The 16952-nt window shown below is 40.5% G+C and overlaps 1 protein-coding gene and 1 long non-coding RNA gene across 2 annotated transcripts in view; one reads left to right on the forward strand and one right to left on the reverse strand.

Annotated features, from left to right (window-relative positions):
* LOC309633029 overlaps positions 1-16952 on the reverse strand; it is a 329590-nt gene that overhangs the window by 194247 nt on the left and 118391 nt on the right. The gene's annotated exons all lie outside the window — the stretch shown is intronic.
* The window catches only part of RASEF (RAS and EF-hand domain containing), a 225096-nt gene continuing 208209 nt past the window's right edge, over positions 66-16952 (forward strand). The window contains exon 1 of the mRNA XM_082401171.1: positions 66-162. The gene's annotated coding sequence lies outside the window, so the exon portion shown is untranslated. The remainder of the gene's footprint in view (positions 163-16952) is intronic.

A 16952-nucleotide genomic window follows, 5' to 3' on the forward strand; every position in this document is an offset into this window, starting at 1 on the left:
GCCCCGGGTCAGCCCCGGGTCCGCCCAACCACCGTGGTTTCCATGGCGACCCGGGCTGCGCCGCGTGCAGCTTCCGTAGCGCAGTGTAAGGTTGCGTCTCTGCCCCAGCGTCCACCGCCCGACCGAGAAGGGGCTTCTGGTCCAGGACAGTCAAGCTAAGAAGTAACTTTTATTATTATTATTGATTTGAGTATTTCTTGTGCCCATTTCTTATTTAAAATAAGCTGTAAGAGTTTTGTTTTTGCTGGGGGGTGGGGGCGTAGGGGGAGAGGAATTCGTGTGACGTGTCTTTCTAGTACTTTTATGTAACATCTCACCTGCGTATTCAAATGCTTGGGATAGCATTTGGCTGAAAGAATACATCATTTCTACTTGCCTTAGCGGTTTACCTTTCTTTGCACAGTCCTTCCGCGGTGCACGCACGAGGACGGTCAGGTGTGTGGCTTATGCATGTGGGTAGTACCCGCCCACACCGAGGTGATTCCCAGACCGTGGGCTTCCTGTTCCTTACTTTATTATCCTGTCCTGCCCTTCCTTCCAAGGGCTGTTGCCTCTGCTGAACCAGATGGAGGACGTCAGGTTCTCAGGGGGCCCAGGTGGGAACGCAAAGACTGTGCTCTCAGAAGGTCTGGGCTGAGCTTGGCACTCAAAGTACTTGTTATTCTAATCAAGGGGCCCCAGCTCATTCTAATCAGCTTCCTTTAGGAGAGGGCCACAGCTTCTGGAAGGGCTGGGTTTTCTGGTTGTCAACCCTTGGGCCTGGGCATACTCTCAAAAGGTGCCATAAGTAGCATGGTCCTACCCCAGGGGGCCAGTCGGCTTTTCCTTTTTGTCATCCAGGAGGACCAATGAGTTTGGGTGCTTCCTTGGGGCAGTTTGGCTGTTCAGGATGGCCAGAGGCTAAGTGGAAACCTAGGCACCTCAGGAATCCTGCTGATGTGTGGAGTAAATGCTGGGGAGAAATGGGGAGCTCTAGGGAGGGGTGTTGCTTTTACTTTTCTTAGTAACCCAATGGGGAACTATTATTATCTCAACTTTACAGAAGAAGAAAGGGGAGAACAGAAAACTTCAGAAACTTGCCCAGTGGTGGAGTCTAGAATTAAACCACGCAGGGTCTGGCTTCCAAGCTCAGTACCTGAACTTAGCTTCATTTTCTTTTTTATTTTATTTATTTATTTATTTTTGGCTGCGTTGGGTCTTCGTTGCTGCGCACGGACTTCCTCTGGTTGCGGTGCGCGGGGGCTACTCTTCGTTGCGGTGTGCGGGCTTCTCACTGTGGTGGCTTCTCTTGTTGAGGAGCATGGGCTCTAGGCACGCGGGCTTCAGTAGTTGTGGCGCATGGGCTCAGTAGTTGTGGCTCGTGTGCTGTAGAGCGCAGGCTCAGTAGTTGTGGCGCACGGGCTTAGTTGCTCCGTGGCATGTGGGATCTTCCCGAACCAGGGCACGAACCTGTGTCCCCTGCGTTGGCAGGCGGATTCTTAACCACTGCGCCACCAGAGAAGCCCCCATTTTCTTTTGACATAATGGAGCTTTTATTCATGCCTCACCCCTCATTAATCTTTTAAAAATTTTTATTGGAGTATAGTTGATTTAAAACTCCTTATTAATTCAAGCAAATTCATTCACTCATTTAACAGCTGTTTCATCTCCCCCTTCCCCGACCCCCTCCAACTGTAGTTCCATGGGGACAGAGACAACCACATCAATTTCATTGTGTTCAGGAATGTTTGCTCCCAGGAAAGTTTGATGAATGAATAAAGAGCAAAGAGAATAAGTGCTTTAGAGTTTTTTTGCATTAATCATATAAATTAAAAGAAGGAGACATAACAGATTTATAATTACCTTTTCTGGGCCAGGCATCTAAGATATTTTACCCCTATTTATTCCTGAAGCATGAGATAGGGATGGAGTGTAAGTTTCACTTGTTTCCCCTCTTTTTTTTTTTTTTTTGATGAGGAAACAGGTTAAGACACACTGATCGCTTGTGGTAGAGCTGGGATTTAGACTCAGCATTGTTTGCCTGAGTCCCGACCCTACACTTTTCCCACATAATCACACTGCCTGCTGGAGCATCGATCATGACATCATAGGAATCAAGGGGAAGGTAGAATTTTTTTTCTAAGTGACAAAATGGCAAGTGAAAGTTTGATTGTAGGTGTGTTATTCTTTAGCCAGACAACAAGCGCATGCAGGAGAGGAGAGAGCAAATATGTGAGTAATAGCAAAGTGCAGAGGCTGGGAGAAAGTTCCCCATGTCCAGAGGACTGTTCTTTGGCTTAGGTCCTGGCTTAGGAAATCCCTAAGGTTCCACATTAAAACACAGGCATTCCCGCCTGTAAAACTAGATGATTACTTACCAGCTCCTTCCATCATAGGCTTGCCTGAGATGAAATTGCAGGGTTTTTTTTTTTTTTTAAACTAAGAAGGTGTTGTGTAAGCACCAGAAACAGAACAATGTTGGATTTGGTGGGGAGAAAGTTTGCTGTAGAATATGTATTTCTTAAAGCCTGTGTTGTGTGTCCTGGTTTATCTTCCTAGAAGAGTCTCTTTTGGGCTCTAATCGTTTATCAGAGGGCATGTGGTTTGGTTTTAGGTAAAAGCTAACCTCTGTTTCCAACGTGTAACTGATACACTCTCCTAGTTTTCCCAGCTCTTAATTTGTTAACACTTATGTTTTCTTTTCTCTCATTTGGTTGCCATTTTCCTTTATATCTCCCCTGTTGTCCCTCTCAGTGTCGCGAGTTTTTGTATTAACCATGCCCCTTGCCTTTGCCTTGACTTCTGCTCCGCCTGCCAGGGTTTTTAGGGATGATAGTTAAGCAATCCTCGTGGCTACCTTGGAGAAAACCAGCGTCTTGTTATGCCTGTAGGTGGCATGTGCAGACTGCAGTCTGGGGTTGGGGGCCAGGGGGCAAGGCTTAATTCTTGGAAGATTTCAGAGGATTGCAAGAAACAGTATTGAAACAATGAAGTACCGAGGTCTTAAAAAAATCTTGGCATTCAGCAAGGAGTGAGGTACGGACTTATTAAGCAAACATCTGTTTATCTGCATATACTGACACCACCAGTTCTCCACTATGCTCTCAAGTAATTGCAAACCATAATTTTAAAACAGCTTTTTTCTTTTTCTATTTAGCTTCCGATGTTTTCTTTTCCACAGGCAGGCCAGTCTGTCTGTGTTTGAATTAATCACCTGTCCATTGGAATCTAAAAGCACAACTTGACTGTGTATTGGTTATGTCAATGCAGAGCCAACTGAGTAATTGAAAGTAGTATAAATTAAACGTAGTAGTAATTAAAAGAGAAGTAGTAATTAAAAAAGAAGTAATTAAAAGAGAAGCCACCGCAATGAGAAGCCGGCGCACTGCAACAAAGAGTGGCCCCCACTCGCTGCAACTAGAGAAAGCCCGCGCACAGCAACAAAGACCCAGCGCAGCCAAAAATAAATAAATTAATTAATTTTTAAAATAACAATAATAAAAATAAAAGTAGTAGTAACTAAAAGTAGTATATCCAAGAGTTAAAAGCCAGAACTCTGGAACCAGTAGGCTTGGGCTGGAATTCTAGCTGTCCCACCTATGAGCTGTGTGACCTTGGGCAAGTTATTTAGCCTCTCTGTGCCTCAGTTTTCAAAATATTAAGTGCTACGTGTTAGCAATAATTGTTATTTCACAGTTGTCCATAGATCCCACTGGGCCATTTGATAGAGATAGAGATAGAGATATATACACTTTGCTGGAGTGTAAACACCAGCTTCTTTGGGAGTTTTCACTGTTGTTGAGGACAACCAGTTCAATATCCCAGTGGAATCATGGCTACCTTTACCTGCTGGCTGACTTCATATTGGTTGAGCAGTTATTTATGGAGCATCTTCTACAAGAAGAAAACTGTTCTTGGTGCCCTAGAGCATAGTATCACAGCCCATAATATGTGCCCTAGGAACTCTGACCCTAATTAGAGAGAGTAGCTATGGCTACCTTAAAACATCACTGAAGTCAAGGAAAGACTGAGGAACTGTTCCAGGCTGAAGGAGACCAAAGAGATATGACAACTAAATGCAACATGTAAATCAGAACTGAATTCTTTTGTTGGAAAGGACATTATTGGGGCAATTGCTGAACACTGAATGGGGTCTAAGGATAAGATAGCCATAATGTATCAGTGTTACTTTCCTGATTTAGATGATGATATTGTGAAGGAGAATGTTCTTGCTTGTAGAAAATCTACAGGAAAGTATTCAGAGGTGATGGAGTCTCAAGTTGGCAACTTACTCTCAGAGGAAAAACGTTCTTTGAACTTATGGTAACCAACCACCCTGGTGTGTCTGGGACAGTCCCAGTTTTAGCATTGACAGTCGTGTGTTTGGGAAACACCTCAGTCCCAGGCAAACGAGGATGGTTGGTCACCCTATTTTTACTGTACCTGCAACTATTCTGTAAGTTTGAGTTGTTTCAAAGTAAATATTTTGGTTAAAAAAACTAGACGATTCAAGTAATAATAATACAAATAATCAATATAAGTGATCAATAAAGAAGCAATACATGATTAGTTTCCAAGCAGTGGTACAGCCAGAAGATGGTGTAGTTGGCAGAAGTGATCATGGTGAGCTGGAATGGTCAGAGGTGGGTGATGTTGTCAATGAGGGGATATGACAGGCGTGCTGCACACGAAGTCCTCACAGGACCCAACACCCACCATTGTGTGCAGTGAACCCTGGCCCTACCAGTCTCAATCTAGCTGACCTTGAACAAGTTCCTTAATCATTCCATGCCTCAGTCTCCTCATCTGCAAAATAAGAATGTTGTGTAGTGGCTATCCAATGTTTTTATCCGCAAGGGAACCCTTATCCTTAAAGGCAATCTCATGGTTTAAGATGTCATGAAACTGCTCTAGTTGAAGTGCATGACGAGTTTCTAGTCTTGCCACCCCCTTGGCCTCTCCCAGGCCCTCTGCCCTGCACTCTGATCCTCCTTGCAACCCTGGACCTCTGTAGAATGCAGAGTGAAAGACAATGAGCTGGAAAATATTTGTTATTTATACTCACCTTTTTTTTTTCACTTCACATAGTTATCATTAATTTTGTATGTGGTAAGAATACTTAAGTTCTACTTTCTTAGCAAATTTCAAGTGTATAATACAGTATCATGACCTATAGTAACCATGCCGTACATTAGATCCCCAGAACTTATACATCTTATAATTGGAAGTTTGTACTCTTTGACCAACATTTCCCCACATCCTAGCCCCTGGCAACGATCATTTTACTCTCTGTTTCTGTGAGTTTGATTTTTAAAAAATTCCACATATAATCATCTGGTATTTGTCTTTCTGTGTCTGGCTTATTTCCCTAAACATCATGTCCTCCAGGTTTATCCATGTTGTTGCAAATGGTAGGATTTCCTTTTTTTAAGGGCTGAATAATACATATATATTTTTATACATATTTTATATGGCTGAATAATATATGTAATAATTATATATATAAAGAAAAGAAAGTATGAGATATATGTGTGTGTGTGTGTATATATATATATCTCTCTCACATTTTCTTATCCATTCATCTCTTAACACTTAGGTTGTTTCCATAACTTGGCTATTGTGAACAATACTGCAATGAATGTAGGAGTGCAGATATCTTTTTGAGATAATGATTTCATTTCCTTTGGTTATATACCCAGAAGTGGGACTGCTGGAAAATATGGTAGTTCTATTTTAATTTTTTTGAGAGGAAACAATCTACACAATGAAAAGGCAACTTATGGAATAGGAGAAAATATTTTCAGACCATATTTCTGATAAGGGATTAATATCCGAAATATGTGAGGAACTCATACAAGTCAATAGCAAAAAACCCCACCAAAAAAACCCATTAAAAATGGGCAAAGTGGGGGGACCTTCAAGATGGCAAAGGAGTAAGACATGGAGATCACCTTCCTCCCCACAAACATCAAAAATACATCTACATGTGGAACAACTCCTACAGAACACCTACTGAACGCTGGCAGAAGACCTCAGACTTCCCAAAAGGCAAGAAACTCCCCACGTACCTGGGTAGGGCAAAAGAAAAAAGAAAAAACAGATAAAAGAAAAAGAACAGGACCTGCACCTCTGGGAGGGAGCTGTGAAGGAAGAAAAGTTTCCACACACTAGGAAGCCCCTTCACTGGCAGAGGCAGGGGGTGGGTGGGCAGGAAGCTTCGGAGCCACCAAGGAGAGTGCAGCAACAGGGGTGCAGAGGGCAAAACGGAGAGATTCCCACACAGAGGATCGGTGCTGACCAGCACTCAACAGCCTGAGAGGCTTGTCTGCTCACCCGCTGGGGTGGGTGGGAGCTGGGAGCTGAGGCTTGGGCTTCAGAGTTCAGGTCCCAGGGAGAGGACTGGGGTTGGCTGCATGAACACAGCCTGAAGGGGGCTAGTGTGCCACAGCTAGCCAGGAGGGGGTTCGGGAAAAAGTCTGGAGCTGTCGAAGAGACAAGAGACTTTTTCTTGCCCCTTTGTTTCCTGGTGCGCAAGGAGAGGGGATTAAGAGCGCCGCTTAAAGGAGCTCCAGAGACGGGTGCGAGCCGCGGCTATCAGCGCGGACCCCAGAGACGGGCATGAGACACTAAGGCTGCTGCTGCCACCACCAAGAAGCCTGTGTGCGAGCACAGGTCACTCTCCACACCGCTCCTCCCGGGAGCCTGTGCAGCCCGCCACTGCCAGGGTCCCATGATCCAGGGACAACTTTCCTGGGAGAACACACAGCGTGCCTCAGGCTGTTGCAATGTCACGCCAGCCTCTGCCACCGCAGGCTCGCCCCACACTCCGTACCCTTCCCACCCCCCGGCCTGAGTGAGCCAGAGCCCCCTAATCAGCTGCTAGTTTAACCCCGTCCTGTCTGGGTGGGGAACAGATGCCCTCAGGCGACCTACACAGAGGCGGGGCCAAATCCAAAGCTGAACCCCAGGAGCTGTACGAACAAAGAAGAGAAAGGGAAATCTTTCCCAGCAGCCTCAGGAGCAGCAGATTAAATCTCCACAATCAACTTGATGTACCCTGCATCTGTGGAATACCTGAATAGACAACAAATCATCCCAAAATTGAGACAGTGGACTTTGGGAGCAACTGTAGACTTGGGGTTTGCTTTCTGTATCTAATTTGTTTCTGGCTTTAAGTTTATCTTAGTTTAGTATTTAGAGCTTATTAACATTGGTAGATTTGTTTATTTATTTGATTGCTCTCATCCTTTTTTAATTTTATTTTATATATATATATTTTTTCCTTTTTCTCTTTTTGTGACTGTTATGTATATGCTTCTTTTGTGATTTTGTCTGTATAGCTTTGCTTTTACCACTTGTCCTAGCGTTCTGTCTGTCCGTTTTGTTTTGTTTTGTTTTTCTTTTTTAGTATACATTTTAGTGCTTGTTATCATTGGTGGATTTGTTTTTTTGGTTTGGTTGCTGTCTTTTTTCTTTTTTTACTTTTTTATTTATTTAAATAATTTTTTAATTTTAATAAATTTATTTTATTTTATTTTATTTATTTATTTATCTCTCTTTTCTTCTGAGCTGTGTGGCTGACAGGGTCTTGATGTTCTGTCCGGGTGTCAGCTCCACTCAATGACCAGCAAGCTACAGTGCTGGACACCCTATGCCAAACAACTAGCAAGACAGGAACACAACCCCACCCATTAGCAGAGAGGCTGCCTAAAATCATAATAAGTACACAGACACCCCAAAACACACCACCAGACGTGGTACTGCCCACCAGAAAGACAAGATCCAGCCTCATCCACCAGAACACAGGCACCAGTCCCTTCCACCAGGAAGCCTACACAACCCACTGAACCAACCTTACCCACTGGGGGCACACACCAAAAACAACGGGAACTATGAACCTGCAGCCTGCGAAAAGGAGACCCCAAACACAGTAAGTTAAGCAGAATGAGAAGACATAAAAGGGGAAATTGACAGTAACACAATCATAGTAGGGGACTTTGACACCCCACTTTCACCAATGGACAGATCATCCGAAATGAAAATAAATAAGGAAACACAAGCTTTAAATGATACATTAAACAAGATGGACTTAATTGATATTTCTAGGACGTTCCATCCAAAAACAACAGAATACACTTTCTGCTCAAGTGCTCCTGGAACATTCTCCAGGATAGATCATATCTTGGATCACAAATCAAGCCTTGGTAAATTTAAGAAAATTGAAATCTTATCAAGTATCTTTTCTGACCACAGCACTATGAGACTAGATATCCATTACAGGAAAAAAACTGTAAAAAATACAAACACATGGAGGCTAAACAATACACTACTAAATAACCAGAGATCACTGCATAAATCAAAAAATACCTAGAAACAAATTACAATGAAAACATGACGACCCAAAACCTATGGGATGCAGCAAAAGCAGTTCTAAGAGGGAAGTTTATAGCAATACAATCCTACCTGAAGTAACAAGAAACATCTCAAATAAACAACCTAACCTTACACCTAAAGCAGTTAGAGAAAGAAGAACCAAAAGACCCCAAGGTTAATAGAAGGAAAGAAATTATAAAGATCAGATCAGAAATAAGTGAAAAAGAAATGAAGGAAATGATAGCAAAGATCAGTAAAACTAAAAGCTGGTTCTTTGAGAAGATAAACAAAATTCATAAACCATTAGCCAGACTCATCAAGAAAAAAAGGGAGAAGACTCAATTAGAGATGGAAAAGGAGAAGTAACAAGTGACACTGCAGAAATACAAAGGATCATGAGAGATTACTACAAGCAACTCTATGCCAATAAAATGGACAACCTAGAAGAAATGGACAGATTCTTAGAAAAGCACAACCTTCTGAGACTGAACCAGGAAGAAATATAAAATATAAACAGACCAATCACAAGCACTAAAATTGAAACTGTGATTAAAATTTTTCCAGCAAACAAAAGCCCAGGACCAGATGGCTTCACAGGCAAATTCTATCAAACATTTAGAGAAGGGCTAACACCTATCCTTCTCAAAATCTTCCAAAATATAGCAGAGGGAGGAACACTCCCAAACTCATTCTACGAGGCCACCATCACCCTGATACCAAAACCAGACAAAGAAGTCAACAACAACAAAAAAACTACAGGCCAATATCACTAATGAACATAGATGCAAAAATCCTCAAAAAAAAATATTAGCAAACAGAATCCAGCAGCACATTAAAAGGATAATACATCATCATCAAGTGGAGTTTATCCCAGGAATGCAAGGATTCTTCAATATATGTAAATCAATCAATGTGATAAACCATATTAACAAATTGAAGGAGAAAAACCATATGATCATCTCAATAGATGCAGAAAAAGCTTTTGACACAATTCAACACCCATTTATGATAAAAACTCTCCAGAAAGTAGTAGAGGGAACTTTCCTCAACATAATAAAGGCCATATATGACAAACCCACAGCCAACATCGTCCTCAATGGTGAAAAAGTGAAACCATTTCCACTAAGATCAGGAACAAGGCAAGGTTGCCCACTCTCACCACTATTATTCAACATAGTTTTGGAAGTTTTAGCCACAGCAATCAAAGAAGAAAAAGAAATAAAAGGAATCCATATTGGAAAAGAAGAAGTAAAACTGTCACTGTTCGCAGATGACACGATACTATACATAGAGAATCCTAAAGATGCTACCAGAAAACTACTAGAGCTAATCAATGAATTTGGTAAAAGAGCAGGATACAAAATTAATGCACAGAAATCTCTGGCATTCCTATACACTAACGATGAAAAATCTGAAAGAGAAATTAAGGAAACAATCCCATTCACCACTGCAACAAAAAGAATAAAATACCTAGAAATAAACCTACCTAAGTAGACAAAAGACCTATATACGGAAAACTATAAGACACTGATGAAAGAAATTAAAGATGATGCAAACAGATGGAGAGATATACCATGTTCTTGGATTGGAAGAATCAACATTGTGAAAATGACTATACTACCCTAGTGCAATCCCTATCAAACTACCAATGTCATTTTTCGCAGAACTAGAACAAAAAATTTCACAATTTGTATGGAAACACAAAAGACCCTGAATAGCCAAAGCAATCTTGAGAAAGAAAAATGGAGCTGGAGGAATCAGGCTCCCTGACTTCAGACTATACTACAAAGCTACAGTAATCCAGACAGTATGGTACTGGCACAAAAACAGAAATATAGATCAATGGAACAGGATAGAAAGCCCAGAGATTAGCCCACCTTATATGGTCACCTTATCTTTGATAAAGGTGACAAGAATATACAACAGAGAAAAGACAGCCTCTTCAATAAGTGGTGCTGGGAGAACTGCACGGCTACATGTAAAAGAATGAAATTAGAACACTCCCTAATACCATACACAAAAATAAACTCCAAATGGATTAAAGACCTAAATGTAAGGCCAGACACTATCAAACTCTTAGAGGAAAACATAGGCAGAACACTCTATGACATAAATCACAGCAAGATTCTTTTTGACTCACCTCCTAGAGTAATGGAAATAAAAACAAAAATAAACAAATGGAACCTAATGAAACTTTAAAGCTTTTGCACAGCAAAGGAAAACATAAACAAGACAAAAAGACAACCCTCAGACTGGGAGAAAATATTTGCAAATGAAGCAACTGACAAAGGATTAACCTCCAAAATTTACAAGCAACTCATGCAACTCAATATCATAAAAAACAAACAACCCAATCCAAAAATGGTCAGAAGACCTAAATAGATATTTCTCTAAAGAAGATACACAGATTGCCAACAAACAATGAAAGGATGCTCAACATCACTAATCATTAGAGAAATGCAAATCAGAACTACAGTGAGGTATCACCTCACACCAGTCAGGATGGTCATCATCAGAAAATCTACAAACAGTAAATGCTGGAGAGGGTGTGGAGAAAAGGGAACCTTCTTGCAGTGTTGGTGGGAATGTAAATTGATACAGCCACTGTGGAGAACAGTATGGAGATTCCTTAAAAAACTAAAAATAGAAGTACCATACGACCCAGCAATCCCACTACTGGGCATATACCCTGAGAAAACCATAATTCAAAGAGAGTCATGTACCACAATGTTCACTGCAGCTCTGTTTACAATAGCCAGGACATGGAAACAACCTAAGTGTCCATCAACAGATGAATGGATAAAGAAGATGTGGCACATATATACAATGGAATATTACTCAGCCATTGAAAGAAATGAAATTGAGTTATTTGTAGTGAGGTGGATGGACCTAGAGAGTGTCGTACAGAGTGAAGTGAGTCAGAAAGATAAAAACGAATACTGTATGCTAACACTTATATATGGAATCTAAAAAAAAAAAAAAAAAAAAAATTGTTCTGAAGAACCTAGGGGCAGGACAGGAATAAAGACGCAGACATAGAGAATGGACTTGAGGACACGGGGAGGAGTAAGGGTAAGCCTGGACGAAGTGAGAGAGTGGCATGGACAGATATACACTGCCAAATGTAAAACAGATAGCTAGTGGGAAGCAGCCACATAGCACAGAGAGATCAGCTCGGTGCTTTGTGTCCACCTAGAGGGGTGGGATAGGGAGGGTGGGAGGGAGACGCAAGAGGGGGGAGATATGGGGATATATGTATACATATAGCTGATTCACTTTGTTATAGCAGAAACTAACACGACATTGTAAAGCAATTATATTCCAATAAAGATGTTAAAAAAAAGGGGGGGGGGGCAAAAGACCTGAATAAGCATTTCTCCTAAGTAGATGTACAATGGTCAACAGGTATTTGAAAAGGTGCTCAACATTACTAAACATTGGGGAAATATAAATCAAGACCACAGTGAGATAATACCTCACATCTCTTAGGATGGCTATTACTTAAAAAACAAAAGATAAGTTTTGATGAGAATGTGGAGAAGAGGGAACCCTTGGGCGCTGTTGGTAGGAATGTAATTGGTGCAGCCAAGGTGGAAAACAGTGTGGAGATTCCCTCGCCTTCTATGATGGTTAGGTCCCTTTCCCTTAGAAAATTTCGTGATGCAAATATCTGTTAGTTCCAGAACAGACATGGTGTCTTCAGAAGTTATTTGTCAAAGTGCATAAATACATGTTTAAGACAAAGTATCCATTTAGTATTATTTAATGTCAGCTTTATTAGTATAGTTTTATAATTTACTGTTTAGTAACACCTAGGAGTGCACTTATTTATGAGATTGGTTTCCTATTGAGCATAGTTAAGTGCAGCCTGAAGACACTAAAGAGGGATCAGAGAAGGGGAGGGTAGAGGTTCAGTCTAGGTCACTGGAACATGACTTTTTGAACATAAGGCCCTGCTTTCAACCTGAAAATTTTTCTCCAAAAACAACATGACAGTCATTATACTTTTGGTATAATGATTAAGAAAATACACAGTGTCAAAATACTTCTCTGAGTTCAGAAGTTATTTTTATGTGAATATGTATTTTATGAATTGCAGTGTCCTTTGTTTACTGTTCAGGCAATTCTCACATAAGCTCACATAAAGATTCTTCAGTTGTGTGCGGTAACTGTGACTCACCCCATCCCCAAGGGTCTGCAGCAATCTGCCTGGGCCAAGATTCTTCTGGCTAAATTCTCTCTTATCTGGAAACCTCCACAAATGCTGTTCCTCTACCTGAGACATTCTTCCCTCCCTTCTTTTGGCTGGGTTAACTTAGTACAGCCTTCAGTTCTCAGCTGAGGTATCGTCTCTCCAGAAGTCTGTTGATAAGTCCCTCCAGTAATGGCACCCCCAGCATCCTGAGCTCCTATGATCACACACCTCACACTGAAAAAATTTGCTTATTTAATAGGAAGAATGTTTAGTAATACTCTTCTCCCCTCAGTGGTTCCTGTAAATAGACTGGCTTTCAGTAACTGGAGGGACCTCTAGGCATGTAGCTTGAAGGACCTGGAACAGAACCTGATTTACCTACATAGAAGAGGTTTGAGAAGCTGGAGTGGTTTTCTGGGAGGGGAATGGTAGAGAGGTAAGGAGAAATCCCTGTTGATTAGAATCAGAGGTACTTCACATTGAATGGAGGTTTATGAAGTTTTGCACTCTGGGTTATACAGTCTACCATGTCCGGGAAATCAGAAAGGCTAATACAAAATTATGAGAACTTGATGTGCTTAGATTATTTATAGAAGAAGAAAAAAGGAATCAAGTTCAATGTATTGTCTGGCATGGGGCCAAACTATAACCACCTGGCATGTTCAGGAAACTAGCCAAACATCGGGGATCTGTTTGCTCATGTGTCCCCTGCTCTAGACTCCAAATGTTTAAGCTCCTCAGTAAAAGTCAGCTGAATTAGCAACCTTGGTTCTAGACCAGAGCATGGAGTGGATACCAAATGTTTCAAGTATCCCTTTTGAAATTGAGACCGTTCTGACAAGGCCAAATAGGCACTTGAAAAAAATCAAGTGAAATTTGGGTCACTCTCTCCTCAATTCAGTCATGTCTGGCCTAGAGACAGAGATGGTAAATTCAGAGATGTCTATTTCACATAGTCCTTGGTGGTAATAATAATAATAATAATGATAATGGTAATAGTAATAAATAAAAGCAATGACATTTTAACATCAATAGCCCCTTCAAAATGTCCTGGTTCTCATGGACCCCTTGAGGGAAGGGCAGTCTTACCCGCAGAGTGGGGAGTTCTTCACCACTGAGCACCTTGGGTGAGACCAGAAGTCACATTTCAGTAATTGTGGTTCACGGTGAAGTAGGAGAAAGAGTCTGGATTTGGGACCAGAAGATCTGACTTCTGATCTCAGCTCACCAGGTGTAATTCTGTGTCTGCACAATTGCTGACGCCCTTGGAACCTCATTTACAGCATCTGAAACTCTCTCAGGATCACTGCAGAGATCAAAGGTGAGAAAACATTAAGTGGCCAAACATACAGAGTGTAAATCTCTAAGTTATTAGTATCAGACATGCTTGTATTCATTATTTTTTTTAACTTTTATTTTTTATTGAAGTATAGTTGATTTACAATGTTTCAGGTGTAGAGCAAAGTGATTCAGTTATAGATAGATATTCTTTTTCAAGTTTGTTTCTATTATAAGTTATTACAAGATATTGAATATAGTTCCCTGTGCTATACAGTAGGTCCTTGTTGTTTATTTTATACATAGTAGTGTGTATCTGGTAATCCCAAATTCCAAATTTATCCCTCCCCCTGACCTCTCCCCTTTGATAACCATAAGTTTATTTCCTATGTCTGTGAGTCTATTTCTGTTTTTTAAATAAGCTCATTTGTATCATTTTTTAGATTCCACATATAAGTGATGCCATATGATATTTGTCTTTGTCTGACTTCACTTAGTATGATAATCCCTAGGTCCAACCATTTTGCTGCAAATGGCATTATTTCATTCTTTTTATGGCTGAGTAATATTCCATTATGTATATATACCACATCTTCTTTTTCCATTCCTCTGTCGATGGACATTTAGGTTGCTTTCATGTCTTGGCTATTGTAAATAGTGCTGCAATGAACATTGGGGTGCATGTATCTTTTTGAATTATGGTTTTCTCCAGATACATGCCCAGGAGTGGGATTGCTGGATCATATGGTAGTTTTTCTATATTTAATTTTTAAGGAACCTCCATGATCTCCATAATGGTTGTACCTATTTACATTCCCACCAACAGTGTAGGAGGGTTCCCTTTTCTCCACACCCTCTCCAGCATTTATTGTTTGTAGACTTTTTGATGATGGCCATTCTGACTGGTGTGAGGTGATACCTCATTGTAGTTTTGATTTGCATTTCTCTAATAATTAACGATGTTGAGCATCTTTCCATGAGCTTTTTGGCCATCTGTAAGTCTTCTTTGGAGAAATGTCTATTTAGATCTTCTGCCCATTTTTTGATTGGGTTGTTTGTTTGTTTTTTGATTTTGAGCTGCATGAGGTACTTGTATATCTTGGAGATTAATCCCTTGTCAGTCGCTTCATTTGCAAATATGTTCTCCCATTCTGTGGGTTGTCTTTTCGTTTTGTTTTGGTTTCCTTTGCTGTGCAAAAGCTTTTAAGTTTAATTAGATCCCACTTGTTTATTTTTGTATTTATTTTCATCACTCTAGGAGATGGCTCCAAAAAGATTTTGCTGTGATTTATGTCAAAGAATGCCCCACATATGTTTTCCTCTAGGAGTTTTATAGTATCTGGTCTTACATTTAGGCCTTTAACCCATTTTGACTTTATTTTTCTATATGGTGTTACAGAATGTTCTAATTTCATTCTTTTACATGTAGCTGTCCAGTTTTATTGAAACTTATTGAAGAGACTGTCTTTGTTTATTCTTGCCTCCTTTGTCATAGGTTAACTGACCGTAGGTGCATGGGTTTATTTCTGGGCTTTCTATCCTGTTCCATTGATCTATATTTCTGTTTTTGTGCCAGCCCCATACCATTTTGATTACTGTAGCATTGTAGTATAGTTCAAAGTCTGGGATCCTGATTCCTCCAGCTCCATTATTCTTTTTCAAGATGGCTTTCACTATTTGGGGTCTTTTGTGTTTCCATACAAATTAAAAATTTTTTTGTTCTAGTTCTGTGAAAAATGCCATTTTTAATTTGATAGGGATTGCATTGAATCTGTAGATTGCCTTGGGTAGTATGGTCATTTTAACAATATTGATTCTTCCATTTCAAGAACACAGTATATCTTTCCATCTGTTTGTGTTGTCTTCAATTTCTTTCATCAGTGTCATATAATTTTCAGAGTACAGGTCTTTTGCCTCCTTAGGTAGGTTTATTCCTAGGTATTTTATTCTTTCTGACGCAATGGTAAATGGGATTGTTTCCTTAATTTCTCTTTCTGATATTTTGTGGTTAGTGTATAGAAATACAACAGATTTCTGTGTATTAATTTTGTATCCTGCAACTTTACTGAATTCACTGATGAGCTCTAGTAGTTTTCTGGTAGCGTCTTTAGGATTTTCTATGTATTGTATTATGTCATCTGCAAACAGTGACAGTTTTACTTCTTTCCAATTTGGATTCCCTTTACGTCTTTTTCTTTTGATTGCTGTGGCTAGGACTTCCAATACTGTGTTGAATAAAAGTGACAAGAGTGGGCGTTCTTCTCTTGTTCCTGATCTTAGAGGAAATGTTTTCAGCTTTTCACCATTAAGTATGCTGTTAGCTGTAGGCTTATTATATATGGCCCTTATTATGTTGAGGTATGTTCCCTCTATACTCACTTTCTGGAGAGTTTTTATCATAAAGTGGTATTGAATTTTATCAAAATCTTTTTCTGCATCTATTGAGATGATCATATGGTTTTTATTCTTCAATTTGTTAATGTTCTGTATCACCCTGATTGATTTGTGGATATTGAAAAATCCTTGCACTCCTGGGATAAATCCCACTTGATCATTGTGTATGATCCTTCTAATATGTTGTTGGATTCGGTTTGCTAGTACTTTGTTGAAGACTTTTGCATCTATGTTCATCAATGATATTGGCCTGTAATTTTCTTTTTTGTGATATCTTTGATTTTGGTATCAGGGTGATGGTGGCCTCATAGAATGTGTTTGAAAGTATTCCTTTCTCTGCAATATTTTGGAATAATTTGAGAAGGATAGGTGTTAACTCTTCTTTAAATGTTTGGTAGAAGTGGGACTTCCCTGGTGGTTCAGTGGTTAAGAATCCGCCTGCCAATGCAGGGGACATGGGTTCGAGCTCTGGTCTGGTAAGATCCAACAATGCCACGGAGCAAGTAAGCCCGTTCGCCACAACTACTGAGCCTGCGCTCTAGAGCCCACGAGCCACAACTATTGGCCTGTATGCCACAACTACTCAAGCCCACACACCTAGAGCCTGTGCTCCACAACATGGGAAGCCACCACAATGACAAGCACTCACACTGCAATGAAGAGTAGCCCCTGCTCGCTGCAACTAGAGAAAGCCCGTGTGTAGCAACGAAGACCCAACGCAGCCAAAAATAAA

This window comes from Balaenoptera borealis (genome assembly GCF_965194805.1).
Source record: "Balaenoptera borealis genome assembly, chromosome: 8".
Taxonomy (NCBI): Eukaryota; Metazoa; Chordata; class Mammalia; order Artiodactyla; family Balaenopteridae; genus Balaenoptera; species Balaenoptera borealis.